This window comes from Pristiophorus japonicus, chromosome 11, assembly GCF_044704955.1.
Source record: "Pristiophorus japonicus isolate sPriJap1 chromosome 11, sPriJap1.hap1, whole genome shotgun sequence".
NCBI lineage: Eukaryota > Metazoa > Chordata > Chondrichthyes > Pristiophoridae > Pristiophorus > Pristiophorus japonicus.
Window position 1 is genome coordinate 206701897 of NC_091987.1, and position 18368 is coordinate 206720264.

At 47.0% G+C, this 18368-nt stretch overlaps 1 non-coding gene across 1 annotated transcript; it reads left to right on the top strand.

Moving 5' to 3' along the window:
- The first annotated feature begins 16705 nt into the window (after nt 1-16705).
- LOC139276518 (U2 spliceosomal RNA) lies at nt 16706-16893 on the top strand. Its single transcript, XR_011595943.1, has one exon. It is a non-coding gene; the product is annotated as a U2 spliceosomal RNA (small nuclear RNA).
- The last annotated feature ends 1475 nt before the right edge of the window (nt 16894-18368 follow it).

Here is an 18368-nt window from a genome sequence, read left to right on the forward strand (position 1 = left end):
CACCACAAGGACAAAATTAAAAAGGACTCTAACCGTAGGTACCCGTATCATTCAGACTTTATTTATCATTGCGTATGTATGCTATTGCAGCACTCTCCGATTCATTCAAAAAAATTGGGATCATTTACGATGACGTTAAGATCCTAACTGTAGCAAAGTTTATCATAATTGAAAATGGCACCAAAAAAAAATCATTAGGCCCAACGCGCAGACTGCAATATGCTGGTAGAATTAAAGTCGCCGTTCTGTAGATTAAAATGACATACAGCTGGCCTTTACTAATTGTTTCCGGTTCTGCAATAAATGAAATTGAGGGCATTACTTCAGGGGCCATCTCGCCTAGTCCCACCTGTGTTGTATGTGCCGTCAAAAGTCCATTTCTTTCAGAAGAATAGCTGGCGTTGTTCGGTATTTTGCGGGTCTGGCAGTATCAGGCTTTGCCAGCAAATCAAAAGAAATACCATGGTCCTGAAGGAGCTACTGCGACTTCATTGCCTTCCCCTTTTAGGCTGTGAAGGATGGCGATGGGACGTATTAATCGGGAGAACACAAAATGTAAGTCTATGTGAGAAACCTTCCCACTGTCAATAGGTTGTGTCGCAGACCTCGTTGCTGTTTTGCACATCTACAAATATTTATACTTGATAGGAGTGGGGTAAAATGTAACATCCCCACCGACACCTGGGAATCCCTGGCCCACGACCACTCAAAGTGGAGGAGAAGCATCCAGGAAGGCGCCGAACATCTCGAGTCTCCTCACCGGGAACACGCGGAAGCCAAGTACAAACAGCGGATGGAGCGTACAACAACTCAAGCACCCCACTCACCCGTCCCTCCAACCACCATCTGCCCCACCTGTGACAGAGATTGTGGGTCCCGCATTGATCTCATCAGTCACCTGAGAACTCCTATTGGTGAGGAAGCAAGTCATCCTTGACTCCGAGGGACGGCCTAAGAAGAAGAAGGGGTAATAACAGATTCTTTTGATGGTAAATGTTGGGGTTTAATACCAGCGTACAGCAGATGGCCTCTTCACAAAGATGAGAAATGTATTTCTACTGTGAAAATAACATTTCATTTTATGCATTTCTCAGCTCGGTGCCCACAAATTTGAAAAGCTTTCAACAAACTAGTTTTAATTTACAGCACACAGGAGCGATGTAGAAATGATTGCTTCAAAGTTAGTCCTGAACCCCAGCTGCTGAATCACTTTCTGCCTCCAGCACAATAGACACACTTGGCAGGGAATCCCTCTCGCACATTCCTGCTCACTTTCCTCACTTCAGCTTTATTTATTCACTCTTTTCATCTTCTGTAAGTTCTCCTCTCCCACTCCCTCTCCAGTGTAATAAACCATTCCCACGGTGAGGATCAGGGTAGCTATCTTCAGCTCAGTCCTTTGCCCATGTTGTTCTTCAGCTGACAATCAGGACATGCGTAAGGGTGATGCACTGCTCCAGTTCCCTGGAGTCGGAGGGTGGGAGTGATTGGGTATTGGGGACAGCTGGGATAGGGGAGAAACTGGGCATTGGAGTCAGGGATGGGGGATTAGGGGGAGAGAGGGATACTGGGGGGTTGGGGGAGAGAGGGAGACTCGGGAGTTGGGGGAGAGAGGGAGATTGGGGAGTTGGGAGGGAGAGAGAGACTGGGGAATGGGGACAGGGAATGGGGGAGACTGGGGGTCAGGGATGGGGGATTAGGGGAAGAGAGGGATACTGGGGGGTTGGGGGAGAGAGGGAGACTGGGGAGTTGGGAGAGAGAGGGAGGCTGGGGAGTTGGGGGAGAGAGGGAGACTAGGGGGCTGGGGGAGAGAGGGAGACTAGGGAGTTGGGGGAGAGAGGGAGGCTGGGGAGTTGGGGGAGAGAGGGAGACTGGGGAGTTGGGAGAGAGAGGGAGACTGGGGAGTTGGGAGAGAGAGGGAGACCAGGGAGTTGGGGGAGAGAGGGAGACTAGGGGGCTGGGGGAGAGAGGGAGACTAGGGAGTTGGGGGAGAGAGGGAGACTGGGGAGTTGGGGGAGAGAGGGAGACTGGGGAGTTGGGAGAGAGAGGGAGACCGGGGAGTTGGGGGAGAGAGGGAGACTAGGGGGCTGGGGGAGAGAGGGAGACTAGGGAGTTGGGGGAGAGAGGGAGACTAGGGGGCTGGGGGAGAGAGGGAGAGTGGTGAATATGATTTGGGGAACAGTGAGTGCAGGAAACGGGGAATGTAGTCAGGGAATGGAGGAGAGCGGGTGACTGGGGAATGGGGGGTTGGGGGAGACTGGGGGTTAAATCTCTTAACCTAAGCTGTTCTTTGCCAGGGGCTGAAAACTATATAACTCCTTACCTCCTTTAGTCTTCCGTTCCTCCTACAACTTGCGGGGCTGTTTGAGGCCAACCTTGGCGGCACCCATCCACAATTTCTTGGCTTGCCATGTCATCTTTACTACTCTTGTCAGCTTGATGGCTGGGCCCTCCTCCTGGGAGTCTCAATTAAAATAAATCCTGCGGGAGGAAAGCACTGACATTGTTTTTAATTTTCCCAATGGAATTCTTTCCTCCTGCTGACTAAATCCAGTGCGGTGATGATCACAGAGGAATTAACAAACCAGACTGTCCCAGTCTCCCCGGTCACGTGGCAGAAAAGTATGTAAGACAGAAATAGGAATGATGTGCAGGGGAAACACTTGCTACATGGAAAATTAAATCAGTGAATTGTTGGATTCGGCCAAAAGTTACTCAGCTTTCTTGCATCATCTCAAAACATTCACAGCTTTGAAAAGACCAATTTTCCTTCCATGGTTCAGTGTGTAACTAGAGCATGTGATGCAGAACTGAGTCACGGAGATCAGGAAGAGGCCAGATACGATGCCCGATTTTGTGCCCTGAAAAGTCCCGGGATGTCTCCGCTCCTCTAATTCTGCCCTCTTGAGCATCCCTGATTATAATCGCTCAATCATTGGTGGCCATGCCTTCTGTTGCCTGGGCTCCAAGCTCTGGAACTCCCTGCCTAAACCTCTCCGCCTCTCTTTGCTCCTTCAAAACGCTCCTTGAAACCTATCTCTTTGACCAAGCTTTTGGTCACCTGCCCTAATTTCTCCTTATGTGGTTCGGTGTCAATTTTTTACATCTCATAATACTCCTGTGAAGCGCCCTGGGATGTTTCACTACGCTAAAGGTGCAAACAGGGCTGTGTCATTGCCCCAACCCTCTTCTCAATCTTCCTCGCCGTCATGCTCCACCTCACAGTCAACAAGCTCCCCGCTGGAGTGGAACTAAACTACAGAACCAGTGGGAACCTGTTCAACCTGCGCCATCTCCAGACCAGGTCCAAGACCACCCCAACCTCTGTCGTCGAGCTACAGTACGTGGACGATGCCTGCATCTGTGCACATACACACGCTGAACTCCAGGACATAGTCGATATATTTACTGAGGCGTACGAAAGCATGGGCCTTATGCTAAACATCTGTAAGACAAAGGTCCTCCACCAGCCTGTCCTCACTGCACAGCACTGCTCCCCGGTCATCAAGATCCACGATACGGCCCTGGATACCGTGGACCACTTTCCATATCTCGGGAGCCTCCTATCAACAAGGCATCAATGACGAGATCCAACACCACCTCCAGTACACCAGTGCAGGCTACAGCCGCCCGAGGAAAAGAGTGTTTGAAGACCAGGCCCTCAAAACTGCCACCAAGCTCATGGTCTACAGGGCTGTGGTAATACCCGCCCTCCTGTATGGCTCAGAGACATGGACCATGTACAGTAGACACCTCAAGTTGCTGGAGAAATATCACCAATGATGTCTCCGCAAGATCCTACAAATCTCCTGGGAGGACAGGCGCACCAACATCAGCGTCCCCATTCAGACTAACATCCCCAGCATTGAAGCACTGACCATACTTGATCAGCTCCGCTGGGCAGGCCACATTGTCTGTATGCCAGACACGAGACTCCCAAAGCAAGTGCTCTACTCTGAGCTCCTTCATGGCAAACGGGCCAAAGGTAAGCAGCGGAAACGCTACAAGGACACCCTCAAAGCCTCCCTGATAAAGTGCAACATCCCCACTGACACCTGGGAGTCCCTGGCCCAAGACCGCCCTAAGTGGAGGAATGCATCCGAGAGGACACTGAGCACCTCGTGTCTCATAGCCGAGAGCATGTGTAAACTAATCTTGGACCAGACAGCGGTTAGGGAAGCAACGGTTAGCTTCAGCGCCCCAGGGCTAGGAACAGAACAACAAATCAGCCAGATATCCCACACAATGGGGATAATATCGACTGTGATAGTGTAAAATGGGCGCTGTCGATGCAGCCATCCGTGTGTCAACTGTGGCTCAGTGGGCAGCATCCTCGCCTCTGAGTCAGAAGGTTGTGGGTTCAAAACCCACTCCAGAGACTTGAGCACAAAAATCTAGGCTGACACTCCAGTACAGTGCTGAGGGAGCGCTGCACTGTCGGAGATGCCGTTGCTCGTATGAGACGTTAAACCGAGGCCCGGTCCGCCCTCTCAGGTAGACGTAAAAGATCCCATGGCAATATTTCGAAGAGGAGCAGAAGAGTTGTCCCTGGTGTCCTGGGCCAATATTTATCCCTCAATCAACCTCACTAAAACAGATTATCTGATCATTATCACGTGGGAGTTTGCTGTGCGCAAATTGACTGCTGCGTTCATAAGAACATAAGAAATAGAATCGTGAGTCGGCCATTTGGCCCCTCGAGCCTGTTCTGCCAATCAACAAGATCATGGCTGATTTGTTTGCTACATTACAACAGTGAGTACACTTAAAAAAACGTTAACTCTGTTTTTCTCTCCACAGCTGCTGCCCGACCCACTGAGATTTCCAGCATTTTCTGTTTTTATTTCAAAAAATACTGCATTGGCTGTAAAGCGCTTTGCAACGTCCAGTGTTCGTGAAAGCCGCTATATAAATGCAAATCTTTCTTTATACATCCATTGAATTCAATGGAGGAGAAAATCGGGAGAGAGGTATAATAGGCAGTAGAATCGCTATCGCTTGTTTTGCATTATCACACAAAGACAATGTTATCCCACAATCTCACTATCCAGTTACTCAGCACTCCTACACGGCAAGTGAGACCCAGGTGGGCAGAGGAAACGTTCCAAGGACACCCTCAAAGCCTCCTTGATAAAATGCAACATCCCCACCGACACCTGGGAGTCCCTGGCCAAAGACCGCCCTAAGTGGAGGAAGAGCTTCGGGGAGGGCGCTGAGCACCTCGAGTCTCGTCGCCGAGAACATGCAGAAATCAAGCGCAGGCAGCGGAAAGAGCGTGCGGCAAACCAGTCCCACCCACCCTTTCCTTCAACGACTGTCTGTCCCACCTGTGACAGAGTCTGTGAATCTCGTATTGGACTGTTCAGCCATTAAAGAACTCGCTTCAGGAGTGGAAGCAAGTCTTCCTCGATTCCGAGGGACTGCCTACGATGATCCAGTACTCCACCGGAGTGCTACATGCCCGAGAACACGGAGTGTGGGCTGGATTGGATTTAGCTGTGATGGTCTGTCGCTCTTCAATGATCCAGTGACGCGTGCTGTCCAGGTACTGGAGGCTTTTGGTGTCCATGGAACCGTACACAAGCACGAGTGCCACCCAAGGGAAAATGAGAAGGATGCAATTGGAGAATTAAAAAAAAATCTTCTTAAACTTTTTATGTGAGAAAAAAGTTCCTGGCATCAGTTTTATGTGTGCGTTTCTGCTTATAGAATTATAGAATGGTTACAGCACAGGAGGAGGTCATTCATCCCGTCGAGCCCGTGCCGGCTCTCTGCAAGAGCGCTTCAGCTAGTCCCACTCCCCCGCCCTTTCCCCGTAACCCTGCAATTTTTTTCTTTCAGGTACTTATCCAACTCCCTCTTGAAAGCTACAATTGAGTCTGCCTCCACCACCCTTCCAGGCCTTTTTGAACCCGTGTTCCTTTATCCTACATTCATCGCATACATTGAAGTAGCGTTTCTAATTTCACTTTTCTGTACTATTTAATATATTACATACACCTCTAAAAGGTGTCCTCCCCATTGGCTCATTTCAAGGCTGAAGATTACAAATATTTCCTGCCTGTCCTCATAACCCATCCCATGATACCAAAGATCACGCTCAGCACTCGAGTCTGAACCGCCTTCGTGGCTGGAATGTCTCCCTTGTGTTTTGGTAACCAAGAATGAACACAGTACTCAGGGTGTGGTCGTCACACAGCCATAGCATGGAGCAAGCTGGCTGTCCGTTCCTGCCCACCACTCCCTCCATAAAAGAAAAGAAAGACTTGCATTTATATAGCGCCTTTCACGACCACCGGACATCTCAAAGCGCTTCACGGCCACTGAAGTACTTTTGGAGTGTAGTCACTGTTGTAATGTGGGAAACACAGCAGCCAATTTACACACAGCAAGCTCCCACAAACAGCAATGTGATAATGACCAGATAATTTGTTATATTGATTGAGAGATAAATATTGGCCAGGACACTGGGGATAGCTCCCCCGCTCTTCTTTGAAATAGTGCCATGGGATCTTTTACTACACCCGAGAGAACAGACGGGGCCTCGGTTTAACGTCTCATCCAAAAGACAGCACCTCCGACAATTCAGCACTGGGAGCATCAGGCTAGATTTGTGTACTCAAGTCCCTGGAGTGGGACATGAACCCACAATCTTCTGACTCAGTGGCAAGTGTGCTACCCACTGAGCCACAGTTGACACTGATGGAACACCTACAATGAATAACCCACCTCATAATGCTGAACAGCAACGAAGCTCCCTCAATGGTCTAGTGGGCACTAAATCATATAGAACAAATGACTCCAGCTTTAATTCCCATACAGTGCCAGCCATGTGTTTTTCCCGGTGGTCCAGTGAGGCTGTGGCCTTCTGCAACGGTAGTGCGGCTTCCCTTAAAGGGGAGAATGCACTGCTGCTGTCGCCATGTTTTTTTTGTCGGCCGACTGCCAGGTCAGCCCGACAATTACGCCCCCCCGGGTTCGGTCGGGCCGCCAACAGGCAGCCTGGCACCCCCTCTTGGGTGCCAGGCCACTGGCCCGGCCTAAACCCTCACTGGTGGCCCAGTGGACTGAAGGTTTAAAATTGAGAAGGTTCTCCCCTTTAAGTGAAGGGGAGAGCCGCGGTGACGTGGTGCCATGATGACATCATCAGCGCTATGCTGACTGACAGTGGTGGACATTACACCCCACCCCCACCTTCCGGCCCTCGAGTGTGCTCACCGCCGCAATACCGTCCCCATTGTGAGCGCCGGGGAAAAAAAGCCCTCGAGCGGAATTTCGCTCATTTCCAGTGGTGGGCCATTTGTGTTTTGTATCCTTCAGAATCATTCTGATGAATGGCACCAACCCACAATGTCAACTGTGCGTATGCTCCGTGGATATTAGCTTGTTTCCTACCTGTTTTGTTTCATATTTAGTTTTTCCTTGATGAATAAAATCGAGAATGAGTGGGGATTATGTGGATCTGAGTCAAGAGGCATTTGCAGCCTCTCGTGGCAGTAGGTTGCAACCACAAGATCATTTTAACATTACATAAACTGCTATCAGCGAATCATAGATTAGTACAGCACAGGAGGCCATTCGGCCCCTCGAGTCCCCGCTGGCTCTTTTGAAGAGTAATCCAGTTAGTCCCACTCCCCCCCATCTCTTTCCCCATATCCCAGCAATTTGTTCTCCTTCAAATATTTACCCAATTCCCTTTTGAAGACTACTATTGAATCTGTTTCCACCACCCGATCAGACAGCGCATTCCAAACCCTAACCACTCGATGCGTAACAAGGTTGTTCCTCATGTTCCTCCGGTTCTCTTTGCAATCACCTTAAATCTGTGCCTTTTGGTTATCGACCCTTCGGCCAATGAAACCAGTTTCCCTTTATTTACTTGATCTAAACACTTCCTGATTTTAAACACCTCGATCAAATCTTCTCTTAACCCTCTCTGTTCTGAGCTGGAGAACCCCAGCTTCTCCAGTCTATCCACAAAACTGTATTCCCTCATCCCTGGAACCATTCTGTACCCTCTCCAAAGCCTTCACGTCCGTCCTAAAGTGTGGTGCCCAGAATTGGACACAATACTCCAGCTGGGGCTGAACTAGTGTTTTATAAAGGTTTAGCATAACTTCTGGCCTATTTATAAAGCCCATAAAGCTTTGTTAACCTCTCCTGCCACCTTCGAAGGTTTGTGCAAAAAGCACCCCAGGTGTCTCTGTCCTTGCACCCCCTTTAAAATTGTACCATTTAGCTTGTACTGTCTCTCCTCATTCTTCCCACAAAAATGTATGGGAGATGTTGGGGAAGTCCAGAACCAGGGGACATAGTCTTAGGATAAGGAGGAGTGGAGGGGAATCCTCGGTTGAGGAAACAGGAAGACATGCCAGAGGCACTAGTGTGAAAGGTAGCATTGTCAGAGAAGATGCGATGGAGCCGGAGAATCTGGGAAAATGGAATGGAGTCCTTACAGGATCCAGGGTGGGAGGAAGTATAGTTCAGGTAGCTGTGGGAGTCAGTGGCCTTTAGGACTGAGATGAGGAGAAACTTCTTCACTCAGAGAGTTGTTAACCTGTGGAATTCCCTGCCGCAGAGAGTTGTTGATGCCAGTTCACTGGATATATTCAAGATGGAGTTAGATATGGCCCTTACGGTGAAGGGGATCAAGGGGTATGGAGAGAAAGCAGGAAAGGGGTACTGAGGGAATGATCAGCCATGATCTTATTGAATGGCGGTGCAGAATCGAAGGGCCGAATGGCCTACTCTTGCACCTATTTTTCTATGTTTCTGTGTTTCTATGTATCATCTCACACTTTACTGCGTTGAATTTCATCTGCCATGTGTCGCCCATTCCGCCAGCCTGTCTGTGTCCTCCTGAAGTCTATTACTCACTGTTTACTACAATTCCAAGTCTTGTATCATCTGCAAATTTCTAAATAGTGCCCCAAGTCCAGGTCATTAATGTATATCAAAAACAGCAGTGGTCCTAGTACTGAACCTCTGGGGAGTTCCACTATATACCTCCCTCCAGTCTGAAAAACAGCCTTTCACCACAACTCTCTGTTTTCTATCCCTTAGCTAATTTTGTGTCCGTGATGTTACAGTCCCTTTTATCCCATGGGCTTCAATTTTGCTAACAAGCCTAATGTGGTACTTTATTAAACACCTGAAAAAAAAAGACTTGCATTTATATAGCGCCTTTCACCTCCACTGGACATCCCCAAAGCACTTTACAGCCAATGAAGTACTTTTGAAGTGTAGTCACTGTTACAATGTAGGAAAGTCCATATACACAACATCAACTGCACTGCCCTCATCCACCCTCTCTGTTACCTCAATCAAGTTAGTCAAACACGATTTGCCCTCAACAAATCCATGCTGGCTCTCCTTTATTGGCCTGTGCTTGTCCAAATGAATGTTAATTTTCTCCTGAATTATTGATTCTAAAAGCTGCCCCACCACTGACGTTAAACTGACCAGCCTGTAATTGCCAGGTTTATCCATCTCCCCCTTTTTTGAACAAAAGTATAACATTTACAATCCTCCAGTCCTCTGGCACCACCCCTGTATCTAAGGAGGATTGGAAGATTGTGGCCAGCTCCTCTGCAATTTCTACCCTTGCTTCCTTTGGATGGACCGGGTGAATTAGCCACTTTAATTATCACCAACCTATCTAGTACCCCCTCGCTATCTTTTAATTCATCCAGTATCCCAGTAATCTTTTTGTTTACCATAACTTAGGCAAAATCCTCTTCCTTGGTAAACACTGATGCAAAGTGCTCATTTAGTACCTCAGCCATGCCTTCTGCCTCCACTAATAGATCTCCATTTTGGTCCCTAATTGACCCCAAACTCTGACAACCCTTTTACTGTTAATATGCCTCCAAAAATCGTGTTTACAGTGCCAGCTGTGGCTCAGTGGGCAGCACACTCGCCTCTGAGTTTAAGTCCCACTCCAGGGATTCGAGCACATAAATCTAGGCTGATACTCCAGTGCTGTACTGGGGGAGTGCTGCACTGTCAGAGGTGCCGTCTTTCAGATGAGATGTTAAACCGAGGCCCCATCTGCTCTTTCAGGTGGACATAAAAGATCCCATGGCGCTATTTCAAAGAAAAACAGGGGAGTTCTCCCCGGGGTCCTGGGGCTAATATTTATCCCTCAATCGACATCACTAAAACAGATTATCTGCTCATTATCACATTGTTGTTTGTGGGAGCTTGCTGTGTGCAAATTAGCTGCTGCGTTTCCCATATTACAACAGTGACTACACTCCAAAAGTACTTCATTAGCTGTAAAGCGCTTTAAGACGTCCGGTGGTCATGAAAGGCGCTATATAAATGCAAGTCTTTCTTCGTTCTTTCATGGAAGACCTTTGGATTCCCTTTTATGTTAGCTGCCAATCTATTCTCATACGGTCTTTTTGCCTCTTATTTCCTTTATCACTTCTGCTCTGTACTTTTTATATTCAGCCTGATTCTCCCTTGTATTTATTTCTCCCTTACATGCTTATCGAGCTTCCCCTTGAATGCATCTATGCTATTTGCCTCAATCACCTTGACATTTGTACCTGGCAGAAAAAAAACCCGAGGTACAGAATTAAATCCAATTCTAATTAAAATTTCAAAGAGAGTGGGAAAGAGAAGGATTAAAGGCTTAAAAGATAAATTCAGTATTCGCATACAATTCAAAATGAGGTTTATTTTGTCTACTGAGGCAAAATCAAAAACCTGACTTGCTGTGAAGGCTTTTGTCAGCAAAGTCAGAGCAAATTCACCTCTAGCAAGCCTCCCACTGAGACCCGACTTTGTTGTGTGTTCATACTTCCCACAAATTAAAAATGTCAAACCACAGAGCTGCAGCTTTGAACATAAACAGCAAACTTACTTCGGTATTATACTTCATGTTACTTCTCTTTATTCAAGTTTCGGGAACATTCTCATCTACTTTTAAAAGGAAGGAAGAAAGGGAAAAAAATTGCATTTATATAGCGCCTTTCACAACCACTGGACGTCTCAAAGCGCTTTACAGCCATTGAAGTACTTTTGAAGTGCAGTCACTGTTGTAATGTGGCAAACACGGCAGCCAATTTACGCACAGCAATGACCAGATAATCTTATGTTGACTGACGGATAAATATTGGCCTGGAGACCGGGGATAACTCCCCTGCTCTTCTTCAAAATAGTGCCGTGGGATCTTTTACGTTTATTGGAAAGGTCAGACGGAGCCTCAGTTTAACATCTCATCCAAAAGACAGCACCTGCAACAATGGAGTGTCAGCCTATATTTATGTGCTCAAGTCCCTGGAGTGGAATTGGAACCCACACCCCTCTGACTCAGAGGCAAGTGTGCTACCCACTGAGCTACTGGCTAATAGGAGGATAAGGAAACTAGGAGGATGATACCAGAACTGAGAGCTTATAACTATCAGGAAATGCTTAATAGGTTGGGGCTCTTTACTCTAGAAAAGGCTGAGGGATGATCTGATAGATCTCGTTAAGATTATGAAAGGGTTTGATGGGGTAGATGTCAAGAAGATGTTTCCACTTGTGGGGGAGACCAAAACTAGGGTCCATAAATACAAGATAGTCACTGATAAATCCAATCGGGAATTCAGGAGAAACTTCTTTACCCAGAGAGTGATGAGAATGTTGAACTCGCTACCACAGGGAGTAGTTGAGGCCAATAGTATAAGGGAAGCTCGGTAAGCACGAGAGATAAAGGAATAGAAGGATAAGCCGGCATGGACCAGTTGGGCCAAATGGCCTGTTTCTGTGCTGTACATTCTATACACCCCCACAGCTTTCCAGAATATGTTTGTAGGATGATGTCCCTTCAGTCTATTTGATCCCATCCGTTCAAATACCAACCCAACTATCTCATCCTTGCAGCATCTGGCTATTTCTCAAACAAGTCCAGTAGCCAACCTCAATCGTCATTTCTCACAACCAGCTCCAACTGTTCAATCCTCTGCAAAAGGAATTATTTCTTGGCTTTGTTCTAAATTTTTCTTTCACTGCCTTGAACCTGTACCCTTTTGTACTGCTGCCCTGGTGCACATCCTTGGCTTTACCTCCTCTATCTGTTCAGTATCTGAGAGACCTCGATAAGTTTCCCTCGGCGATACCTCCTTCTGAAGCTAACAATATCAGTGTCCTTGTTCTCCTCTGCACCACCTCCATTGGATGGGCCCCTGTGTTACAGAGACCAGAATTGTACACAATGTTCCTAACGTAAGCTCGAGGAACAGCATCTAATCTTTCAATTAGGCACTTTACAGCCTTCTGGACTCAACTTTGAGTTCAACAATTTCAGACCATTTTAAAAAAAAAACATGGCTGCTGTTGATGATTCTGCCATTCCCATGTACACCCTACCTAGACCCATCTTCTGTTCCTTTACTTGTCCCATTACCATCTCCTTTTGCCGTGCACCATCATCCCTTTTGTCTCTCTAATCTCTCCCGCCTTCCACCCTATCACAGACCTTCCCTTTTGTTCTTCCCCCCCCCCCCCCCCCCCCGCCCTCCTTTCCCTGCCCCTACACTTGCTTAAACCCTGTTACATCTCGAACTTCTTCCAGTTCTGACGAAAGGTCACAGACCTGAAACGTTAACCCGGTTTCTCTCTCCGCAGGTGCTGCCCGACCCACTGAGCGTTTCCAGCATTTTCGGTTTTTATTACAGATTCCAGCGTCCACGGTATTTTGTTTTCGTTTGCAATGTTCCTGATTCGACCTGACCTCAAACTTTTTTGGTTGAAGGACTCCTTTCAAATAAAGTAGTAATCGCAAACCCCTCCACCCACACCCCAGCTAAATCATACTATGTAATACTTACAACATGAAAGTGCTGCAAGAGTGTTTTAATAATGCTTTGAAGAAAACAGGTGTTTACTTAGAGTTATCAGGGTGTGCCACACTATCATCAATTAACTTTTTGGTGCCCGCTTTGGTAACTGTGGGTCTACCTGGCGATCTCCGTGCCGCTCTCAGTGCTCCTCCACACACGCTCCCCTCCCAGGGGAGACAGCCAGCCCACTCTGCGCTGCCCAGGGGCACCCGCACTCTGCTCCCACCTTCTGGCTCGCACCAAGCCCACCTCTGGCCCCCGCTCACTCGCTTACTCTTGGCCGTGGCTGCTCCTCCCTCCCTCCCTCCCTCCCTCCAGTCCCACCCACACAAGTGACTTCACTTCAAGTCATTAATTGGCCACAAAGTGCTTTATGACATTCCAATAAATGTAATGAATGTGCAACTAATCTGTTTGCTGGATGAATGTTGCCCAGGGCGCCGGTCAAAGTCCTTCTGAATCACTATCGACGAAAAAAACAAAAGCTGAAGTACAGGAGAAAGACCCCAAAAAGTACCTTGACGCCACTACCTTCTCAAGGGCAGTAAGGGATTGCAATCCTACATGTCAGCTGTGATCAGTGGGTAGCACACGCGCTGCTTAACCAGAAGGTGGTGGGTTCAATTCCCACTCCAGGAACTTTGAGTACATAAATCTAGGCTGACACTCCAATACTGAGGGAGTGCTGCACTGAGGAGGATTCTAAGAGGCTGCATGGTGACTTGGACAGGTTAGGTGAGTGGGCAAATGCATGGCAGATGAAGTATAATGCAGATAAATGTGAGGTTATCCTCACATTGGTGGCAAAAACAGGAAGGCAGAATATTATCTGAACGGTGACAGATTAGGAAAAGGGGAGGTGCAATGAGACCTGGGTGTCATGGTACATCAGTCATTGAGAGTTGGCATGCGGGTACAGCAGGCAGTGAAGAAGGCAAATGGTATGTTGACCTTCATAGTGAGAGGATTTGAGTTTAGGAGCAGGGAGGTCTTATTGCAGTTGTACAGGGCCTTGGTGAGGCCACACCTTGAATATTGTGTACAGTTTTGGTCTCCTAATCTGAGGAAGGACATTCTTGCTATTGAGGGAGTGCAGCGAAGGTTCACCAGACTGATGGCAGGACTGACATATGAAGAAAGATTGGATCGACTAGGCTTATATTCATTGGAATTTAGAAGAATGAGAGGGGATCTCATTGAAACATATAAAATTCTGACAGGATTGGACAGGTTAGATGCAGGAAGAATGTTCCCGATGTTGGGGAAGTGCAGAACCAGGGGTCACAGTCTAAGGATAAGGGGTAAGCCATTTAGGACCGAGATGAGGAGAAACTTCTTCACTCAGAGAGTTGTGAACCTGTGGAATTCTCTACCACAGAAAGTTGTTGAGGCCAATTCGTTAGATATATTCAAAAGGGAGTTAGATGTGGCCCTTACGGCTAAAGGGATCAAGGGGTATGGAGAGAAAGCAGGACTGGGGTACTGAAGTTGCATGATCAGCCATGATCATATTGAATGGTGGTGCAGGCTTGAAGGGCCGAATGGCCTGCTCCTGCACCTATTTTCTATGTTTCTATGTCTTTGAGATGAGATGTTAAACCGAGGCCCCGTCTGCTCTCTCAGGTGGATGTGAAAGATCCCATGGCATTATTTCGAAGAAGAGCAGGGGAGTTATCCCCGGTGTCCTGGCCAATATTTATCCCTCAATCAAGGTAGCAAAAGCAGATTATCTGGTCATTATCACATTGCTGTTTGTGGGATGTAAAGCACTTTAAGACGTCGCTATATAAATGGTCGTGAAAGTCGCTATATAAATGCCAGTCTTTCTTTTATAATTATAATTATAATCACCGCCATCTCTATTGAACCAAGGCGGCCTCCATGGAAGTGCACAGCCAATCAGAGCCTGTAAGCTTAACATTTCAGGTGGGATGTGAATCGTGCCACCGTTCTTCCTCTTTCAGACGCTAATTTTCCTGCTGTGCATCGCGGGCATTTGCAGTTTCTATTTCACTAATTTAACACGAAGATACAAGGGTACATTTTGTGGGGCCTTGCACATAGCCAGTCGGAAAACTAAGGGCTACACCAATGGTGTGACGCCTCATAAAATATATCATTTACAGTCAGATAAAAACAAATTGATTTGCAGATCACGTGGTTTTATGAGCATTGCAAGAAAAACGGCTGATCTTAATCAAATGAACATTGTACCGTCTTCCAATTCATCCCCTCACATTCAGCCTTGTCCACAACAACTGTAATACCATATATTTACGTGGAAAGCAGAAAGGGAAATCTTCGAAACAACAGACGAATACCATATATTTTGAATGACCCGCGCGCCCCCTTAAAGGAGCCATTCAACGCCAACATCAATGAAAGGGAACATTGACTGTCCACGATCAGCTTGTAACCTTCCCCAGCCTACTCCCATAGATATGGTTAGAAGAGAGTCCGCAATTAATTCCCACCGCCTGCATACAATTAACACCTAATCACTAAACACCACTTAAGTACAATTAGCAAAGATGAGGACAGAGCATTTTTTTTTGCAGATTAAGCTGTACCCTTAGCTAGAAAAAAGACTTGCATTTATATAGCGCCTTTCACGGCCACTGGACATCCTAAAGTGCTTTACAGCCAATTAAGTACTTTTTGGAGTGTAGTCACTGCTGTAATGTGGGAAACGAGGCAGCCAATTTGCGCACAGCAAGCTCCCACATACAGCAATATGATAATGACCAGATAATCTGTTTTTAGTGATGGCGCTTGAGGGATAAATATTGGCTCCAGGACACCGGGGATAACTCCCCTGCTCTTCTTTGAAATAATGCCATGAGATCTTTTACGTTCACCTGAGAGGGAACCTCTCATCCAAAAGACAGCACCTCCAACAGTGCAGCACTCTACTGGCATATCAGCCTAGATTTATATGCTCAAGCCCCTAGCGGTGGGGCTTGAACCTACAACCTTCTAACCCAGAGGGGAGGGTGCTACCCACTGAGCCACAGCTGACCCAATGAGATCTTCTTGGTGGGCCAAGGCCTGTAATCAATCAGAATGTTGGGGCTCAGCTTGAAAAAGTAATGGAGACCAGGGTAATAAAAGCAGGGTAGTGGAGACTCGGTTAGTAAGGACACATAGGCGGCTCCTATTCAGTTCCAAATTATTTTTCTTAAATCATTGTCCAATTGGTAAAGTGAGGTTACAGAATTGCAGTACTTAACGAGAATATAAAGTAGGATCATAGATATAAATTAATTAGAAAATTAAAGTGGGAGTCATAATAGGAATGCATATAAAGTTGGGGAATGTACAATTAAAATGCACAGTGCTTAACAAAACTGATATAAGGTTGGAACGACATATTTAATAAAAACATAAAGGATTACAAAGATGTAAGTAATCACAGACACAATGGACCGAATGGCCTCCTTCTGTGCTGTTAACTTCTATAATTCTATATAGCACAGTATTTCAGACAGGAGACAATGCTTGGATCTGTCTTGAATAATTCTGAGTTATGAAGTGCAAGATCGCCATTCCCTGGTAGAAAAGGGTACTACATCAAAATAAAAATATCATTCAATTTTTTTCCCAGTTCCCTTCTCTCAGTTGGTCCAGTCTATCTCTCAGTCTTTTCTTTGCGCTCTCTCTCTCACAGGTGCGAAAGGGGATGAAGTCACTGCGAGGGTAATTTTCTAAATCTGAAATGGGAAAAGGTGCTACTAGAAATCCAAAATAGAAACCGTAAACGCTGCGGAGACTGAACAGGTTCATCGCCATCTAAAAAATGGGAATATCAAATAAAAATGGGGTCTGTACAACCCAAAGGGTTACTGAAGATTAAGCATCCCTACTCAAAACGTTTAGCTATCTTTTCAGTGGATGAAGCACCTGTTGTGTGATTCCAGTTCTGTTCTTATCAGTTTAATATCCCCTATGGGGACCAAATATTGAATTGTTTTTTGGAACAGGGAGATGGAACAGGGGCTTGCTCCGTCCACTCCACGCCCCGACCTGGTATTGCAGTGTTTCCAGGAACGGTGCAGCTTCCCCTCTCGGCCTTTTGGCTAAGATCAAGTGTAAATAGCGCAAAGTGATCTTTGGCGCTGGAGTTGATCTGACAAGAATTGGCCAAAAAAAAAATAAATTCTGGTTCCTTTAACAAAATATTTTGTTATTTGATATAAAGAAAGATTTGCATCTATATAGCGCCTTTCATGACCACCGGACGTACCAAAATGCTTTACAGCCAATGAAGTACTTATTGGAGTGTAGTCACTGTTGTAATGTGGGAAACGCGGCAGCCAATTTGCGCACAGCAAGCTCCCACAAACAGCAATGTGATAATGACCAGATAATCTGTTTTTAGTGATGTTGGTTGAGGGATAAATATTAGCCCCCAGGACACCAGGGATAACTCCCCTGCTCTTCTTCGAAATAGTGCCTTGGGATCTTTTACGTCCACCTGAGAGGGCAGACGTGGCCTCAGTTTAATGTCTCATCTGAAAGACGGCACCTCCGACAGTGCGGCACTCCCTCAGCACTGGAGTATCAGCCTAGATTTATGTGCTAAAACCTCTGGAGTGGGACTTGAACCCACAACCTTCTGATTCAGACTCAGACAAGGATGCGAGCAACTGAGCCATGGCTGACACACACACACAAACATATACTGCTGAACAACAGGATGGGGCCCGAATTTCCAGTACAAAATATGTGTCAGAATGCCTAACCTGGGTGGCGAGAGCCAGTTGTGCCATGTCTCTGCTTATTTTTCTGCCCATCAGAATTTTAATAGGGAGCAGGCGCATTATGGCGCCGGTTGGGGTGGAGTGTAGAATGTTTCAGTGGAAGGGGTGTCGCAGTTGTGTGAGGCGGACTGGTTGGGCTGGGTGCTCTTTACCTTTCCGGCATTGTTCATTGTTTATAGGTTTATACGTAACCTTCAGGGCTGCTGACCGAGGGCCGTGCGGCTCTTTGTCGGCCGGCGTGGACACGATGGGCCGAAATGGCCTCCTTCTGCTCTGTAAATTTCTATGTTTTTATGATGCTATGCAAATGAGGAAGATATATTTTATGACATATTTTCTTCCATTTGTGCCCTAGAAATCCTGGGCACAAGGGACATCTGTGCTCCCTAACGTCCAGCGTTGCTACGGGCATCGGAGGAGGTGGGGGATGTGTGAGTGAGGGAGACATCTACATTTTTAAAACATCGGTTTCTGTATTGCAACGACCGGCCTATTTCCTCCACCACCGGCGCACCGTGGCTGCAGTGTGCACCATCTACAAGATGCACTGCAGCAACTCGCCAAGGCTTCTTCGGCAGCACCTCCCAAACCCACGACCTCCACCGCCTAGAGAGGACAAGGGCAGCAGGCGCATGGGAGCACCATCACCTGCAAGTTCCCCTCCAAGTCACACACCATGCTGACTTGGAAGTACATCGCTGTTCCTTCATCGTCGCTGGGTCAAAATCCTGGAACTCCCTCCCTAACAGCACTGTGGGAGCACCTTCACCACCCG